Source organism: Mauremys mutica, unplaced genomic scaffold, assembly GCF_020497125.1.
Source record: "Mauremys mutica isolate MM-2020 ecotype Southern unplaced genomic scaffold, ASM2049712v1 Super-Scaffold_100033, whole genome shotgun sequence".
In the NCBI taxonomy this organism is placed as follows: Eukaryota; Metazoa; Chordata; order Testudines; family Geoemydidae; genus Mauremys; species Mauremys mutica.
This window is the reverse complement of record NW_025423255.1, coordinates 8,552,444-8,558,703: the sequence shown is the minus strand read 5'-3', so window position 1 is coordinate 8,558,703 and position 6,260 is coordinate 8,552,444. Positions and strand designations below refer to the sequence as shown.

General features: G+C 54.4%; 1 non-coding gene across 1 annotated transcript; it reads left to right on the top strand.

The window, feature by feature from the left end:
• The first annotated feature begins 3,579 nt into the window (after positions 1–3,579).
• On the top strand, positions 3,580–3,667 carry TRNAS-GCU. Its single transcript has one exon. It is a non-coding gene; the product is annotated as a tRNA-Ser (tRNA).
• The last annotated feature ends 2,593 nt before the right edge of the window (positions 3,668–6,260 follow it).

Sequence of the window (6,260 nt, the reverse complement as noted above, 5' to 3'; positions counted from 1 at the left end):
TGGTCTCTTCTGGCCGTAAAGTCGACTAATTTCTAAAAAACTGAGTGTAGCATTGGGAGCAGCGTCTGATGTTTCCCTGTCTAGCCGGCTTGCTGCCTAGAACGAACACTCCTTGAGTGGGGTGATCCACAGGGAGCAGCTCAAACCTCCAAAGTGCCTGGCCAGGGGCAGGACATTGGCACAGCAAGGGAGGGGTGTGGCAATGACATCACAAAGGCCTTTGGCAGGACCTCAGACTATTGGTCGAAGGTGGTGGGGAGATGGTGACCTCACAGAGAGATGCTGACATCAGCCAGGCAGGACAGGGGTGAGGGGCTAGGGAAACCTCAGAGACCCCGGTGGCTTTGCTCCAGCAAGTCTCCTTCTCCAGGTCTCTCTTTGAGGACTGAGAGAGTATTCGGGTTCACGGACGTGAGCGCCAGGAGGAACCTCTTTCGTGTTTTCTCCTTCCCTTTTAGTGATTTTACTAGAAAACAGCCATCCCTGTTTAGAAGGTAAGAGCCTCCTGGAGGTGTGAAACCTGTTCAGTCTGATCCATCTGTTGCAGGGCAGTGCTCTGCAGCTCCCACTGTGGGAGGTCCACCCAAAAATGTGGGGCGGAAATAGAGCTCGGGCAGTGATCCCCACCAATGACCTGGGCCATCCTTTGGGCTCTCTGGTGAGAACCCTCAGCCTCGCATCCTCAGTCTCTACCCTGATTTGCTGAGCAGGGGGTTATTGACAGGGAGGAGACTCAGATCCTTGTTCTCTTTTAAGACCAAGGAAATAAGTCAGAACCAGTTCTGTGTTTGATGAATTTTGCTGCTTCTCTGCATTAATGGTCTCTGAGCAGTTCATGATTCTCTCTAACATTGCAGTTCTCCTCAAATACTTGCTGAATAATTACTGTGCACTGTTGTTGATCTGGAGCTCATCACAGAGCTCTTTATTCAGGTCATTCAATGTCTGAAATTCAAGATCTGATGATTAGTTTGTAAAAGCAGCAAAGAGTCCTGTGGCACTGTATAGACTAGCAGATGTTTTGGAGCATGAGCTTTTGTGGGTGAATACCCACTTCGTTGGATGCATGTAGTGGAAATTTCCAGGGGCAGGTATATTGAAAATCAGGGCTCTTGGGTCCTATTCCAAACTCTGCCACTGACTGGCTGTGTGACCTGAGACAAGTCAATTCTCCTTTCTCAGCCTTAGCTTCTCCCTCTTTCGAGTAGGGATAATAATGATCCGCTCCTGCCTACCTCATGGTGGGTGGAGGCAGGGCCAGCTCTAGGTTTTTTGCCGCCCCAAGGAAAAGAAAATTTGGCTGCCCCCACCCCAGCCCTGGGCTCCCCCCATAACCCTTGCTGCCCGAGCCCTGGGCTCTGCCCCCACACCCACACCTCCTGCCGCCCCAGCTTTGGGCCTCCCCCCCACCTGCAGCCCCCCTGCCGCCCCAGCTCTGGGCTCTGCCGCCCCCACCCGCACCCCCTGCCGCCCCAGCTTTGGGCCTACCCCCCACCTGCAGCCCCCTGCCGCCCCAGCCCTGGGCTGCCCCTTCCCCACCAGTGCTCCCCCACACACACCCTCTGCTGCCCCAGCCCTGGGCTCCCCCGACACACCTGCACCCTCCTTCCGCCCCAGCCCTGGGTCACTGGTAACTTGCTCCCAGGGTGGGTCATTCAGTAGGAATTTTGGATGTGCACAGAACACAGACAGGACTGGTTCCCGCATGGTTACAGAGCTGCAGGAAAGTGGAACCATTTTCAGCTTGTGTGATTGGAGGAGATCTGAATGCATATTATAAGACTGTCCTCCATAAATGAGGAAAAGTCGAGGTGCCTTTATTATTCTTTGTTTCTATGGGGAATTTGCCAGTGCAATATCACTGTCTTCCTTTTAAACAAACAAAACTAGAAAAAAAATGGCAATGGCTGTTGAAAATAGCAATTCCAGTCCTAATAACCCCTGGGAAGCATTTCTTGCTCAATTTTATCTAGTCGGATGCCCCTGGAACAATGGGATCGAGAAACCTGCATCACTGAAAGTGCAGCCATGGAGACACCACACAGCAGCCTTGCCTAGCAGGGGCAGGGGGACGAGAAGGGACATCATCCGAGCTCCCTGCATCCAGGTCACTTTCCTCAGCCGGGCTGCGTCAGGGGAGGGCAGAGAGCAGCAGCTTCTGATGCTCCCTCACAGCCCAGCCCAGGTGGGGAGAGCGACCAGGACGCAGGGAGCACATAGTGTTGCTCCTCGCTCCCCCCACCCTCTGTGGGGCCACGGAGGAGCATTGGGGCAGGGGAGAGCAGTGAGCACCTTTGCACGGCCACACGGTGCCCTTTGACCCCCTGGAGCCCTGGGCGGCTGCCAGGGGCCCCACCCCTAAGGCCGGCCGGGCTCCCCAGCACGAGCAGCAGAGACACAGGGAGACTGGCCACCCACTGAGCAGAGGTAGCCTGGGCGGCTCGTAATGGAGGCTCGGGGGGGCTCAGCCTCCCCAAACCTTGCGTTGCCAAGGGGACAGTGGGGCCCATGACTAGGGGCCCTGGCCAAATTAGGCCCCCCCGGGAAAGTCTCCCCCATGTCAGCCCCAGGACTGGAGGAGCTCCCACTCCCTGCTACGGCCCGGGGGCTGCAGCAGGGGCACAGAACTTCTCTGGTCTCGGGGCCACAGCGGGGCCGGGGTAAAGGAGTGACCGGGTGGGGCCAGTGGGGGAAGGGGTGGAACAGAGGTGACAGTGGGTGGGGCCGTGGGTGGAAGGTGTGGAAGGGGGCGGAGCCACACACAGAAGTGGGGGGGGCAGGGTTCCGGTGCTGGGGCCCCCGCACTTGTTCTCCCTTTCCCTGGGCTTTGGCATCACTTGCCCCTGCTTAGCGAGTAGGGGTCAGTGGTCCCCACAATGTGCGCGTGACTCCTAGGGGGACACAGAGGAAGATTGATGGGGGCACCTCAGGGCCTGAGCCAGCCCCCATGGAGGGCAGGGAGGGAGCCCCACTCAGCCCCACTCTGTCCCAGCTCTTCCCCAACCCCACCCTCAGCCTGGGCCCCTGGCTCCCAGCCCGGCCTCGACCCCCTTGCCCCTGTCCGCACCCCTCTCCCCAGCAAGCAACGGCCCCACTCCCAGCCCCGGTTCTCGACCGCGGCTTCCGAGGGGCCACAGCCATGGGTACGAGGGCGCAGTGTGAAATGTTTGGGGGCCACTGGGTTAGGGTGACGTCCTCAATCACTTCTCTGCACTCCAATGAAAGCGATTCCTCACCCACCCACCCCTCCCTCAGGACGGCCTAGGTACGTTCCACTGCCCTTCACTCGTACAGGGAGGAGAATAATATTTCATTCCACTCAATCCTAAAGTGATTTGTTACCCACCACCATCCCAAACTGGTCATTTTGGGGAAGTGGCCCCATCATGCTGCATAGCTAGGCAGAGTAGGGGTGTCTGTGCAAACACGGCCTGTTCCTGAAGTCTTCCCCCAGCTCCTCACTAGATGTGACGGGGAAGCTCATTCAGCCCCTGCTTACGCTTAGTATTTAAAAACTCCTTAGTGGCCCTATCTCTGCCGGTCTTAGATTTCTCCTCCTGTCACTATCTTAGAAGCTCAGATGAGGTGGCTGAGTGGTGAAGGTGATGGACTGCTAATCCATTGTGCTCTGCACGCATGGGTTCAAATCCCATCCTCATGGGCTGCATTTAGTCTTCACTCTCCTTTATAGACAACCATCTCCCCCCTTGGTACAATGACAGATCAAACAAGGTTGCTTCCTGCAAACAAAAACCTTCTCAGAATCTCAACTGCCCCTCCCCCCAACTTGCTTCAAATAAAATGTCCAAATCCCAGATTTCTAAGAAAATTCTCTAGTCCTGCATTTCTTAGTTTTTATCTCAAAGGGAACAGCCTCATAATCTCCCCGAAACACCCTGGGACCTCCCCAAATAATTAAAATACCCCCAACCTGAGCAAGGCCACAACAGTGAACCAGACCTAGTGGCTAGGCCAAGCTGTTCTGAAGGAGACAACTCAACCATTTTCTCCCTGCTTCCCTTGGCAAAGTCTGACAGAAAACAAAATTCCCCAAACTGAAAATTTTCTGCTGAAAAACCACTACTAGTCTGTTTGGGGACTTTGGTTTGAATGTACTATTATTATTCTCTTCTGATTTCTGAATCAGTTTTGTCATCCAGGTGTATTTCCAGCTGTTGAGTTGTGGGGAAGAGAGGCCAACTCATAATGTCTCAACCCCACCTTTCATAGTTTCTTCCAACTGGCTAGGAAGTACCTTTGCTAGGATGTGAGTCAAGCAGTGCCCATTGTTGCTGTGCTATCTCGGAGACGTCTGCATTGTACACGGTTCCTGGGATAGTCCTTGGCAGTGTGTATCCCTTTAATGGGCCAGCAGCGGGTCTGGCTCCTCCATTGTCACACCTGAAAGGCTGGTGGTGGGCATTTCCCAACCTCATCTCAGTCACACTCACAGAGCAAAACTTCCCAGCCAATGCTACACACACAATCCAACACAATATTAATGTTCAACAGACCAAGACTTTTGAAATGATACCTGACCAGGCAGACTTTGAACAAACTGTATCATCATTGTATGAGATCGGTGAATATGGGGCTTCCAGGGTGCTGCTTTGAGCACAGCGTGCCACACCTGGGCTGACATTGCAGTGGAGACGGACCCTTAGAGTCCATCTCTCCTGGGATAAAGATGGCAGCACGGCTGGCCTGGACCATCTGACGTGGGCTCATGGAGCTAAAGCTGAGAGGGTAAAAACTGTGGTGCAGATATTTGTGTTCACACTGAAGCCTGGGTTCGGAAACCCTCACCCCTCGTGGGGTCTCAGAGGTTGGGCTCAAGCCCATCTGTCTGCACTGTAATTTTATAGTCTTGCAGCCCAAGCGCCATAACCCTGAGTCAGCTGACCGGGCTTTGCAACAGGTGCCCTGGGTGTGTTAATCACGGTGCAGACATAACATTAGGCTACGTCTCCAGTGCAATGAAACACCCATGACTGGCCCGTGTCACATTAATCAGGGTCATGCGGCTTGGGCTGTAAAGTTGCAGTGTCCGTGTCTCGGCTCAGGCTCAGTCCCCTGCTCCAGGAGCCCAGAAGGTTGGGAGGGAGTTTAGCAAGTGGAAATGGTAAAACCGCAGGGGAGTATTACCCTGGACTCATGGCATTTCTCCATTGGTCTGTCTGCTCTGGGGCAGGGACAGAAACACGTCCTGCTGCATTCGTCATTTCAAAGGGTGGTTTAGGATTTTCATTCTCAGACACAGTGCACAAAACAGGACTCCACCCTCGGCATAAACTAAACGAGCTGCCCACAGATTCTGGCAGCCACAATGAGCATTTGGTGTGAGAGCTCAGACCTGCCCCTGTCCCAGAGGGACGGGGTCGTCTGTGAAGGGACTGGACCACTGACCTATCAGCTCCTAACTCCCAAACTTTCAGTAACTCTATCATCAGTGCCTGTGAGTGTAATTCAAACCATAAGAAAAACCGCACTAGGCTAGACCGAAGGTCCATCTAGCTCTGAATCTTGTCTTCTGACAGCAGCCAATACCAGGTGCCCCAAAAGCAACTCAGTAAGGTACCACTGGAACTTGAACCCAGGATCCCCTGTATACAAAACAGTGGTTTTAGCCAGCTAAGCCATGGTGCCTACAGTTGCTGAAGGGATCATGTCTGCACACACCTGACTCTCTGCCAACCCCCATCTGGGCCTGACAAGCTTTGCTGGTGTTTGGATTCAGTAAAGCAGAGGAGCAGGTGAAGTTTTACTCCCAAGGTTCTTTGGACAGGTCTACACTACAAAATTAGATCGGTGTAACTACATTACTCAGGGGTGTAAAAAATTTACCTCCCTAAGCAATGCAGTTATATCAGCCTAACCCCGGTGCAGATAGCGCTGTGTCAACAGGAGGGCTTCTCCCATCAACATAGCTTGGGGAGGGGCTTGGTTAGTGAAGATGAAGAGAATAGGTGGCCCATGGCTCTTGCATTTCGGGAGGCTGGGTGTGAGTGCTGGAAGCTCCCTAGAAGTGGGGGGCCCATTGGTGCCCAGACCATGGCACTGCCCCCCCTTCTCCTCTCTCTGAGGCCCCACCTGTGCTCCCCCCTTGCTCCTGTTTGGCCACTTCCCACCCCCCGCTCTTCCTCTTTGGCTGAGGACGGCTGAGCCACCTTTCGCTCTCTCCTCTCCTCCCCCAAGGCCTTCCTGCCTCCTGCTCGTGCCTCTCCACCCCCTACCACAAGGTCTTCCCACCGGCCGCCACC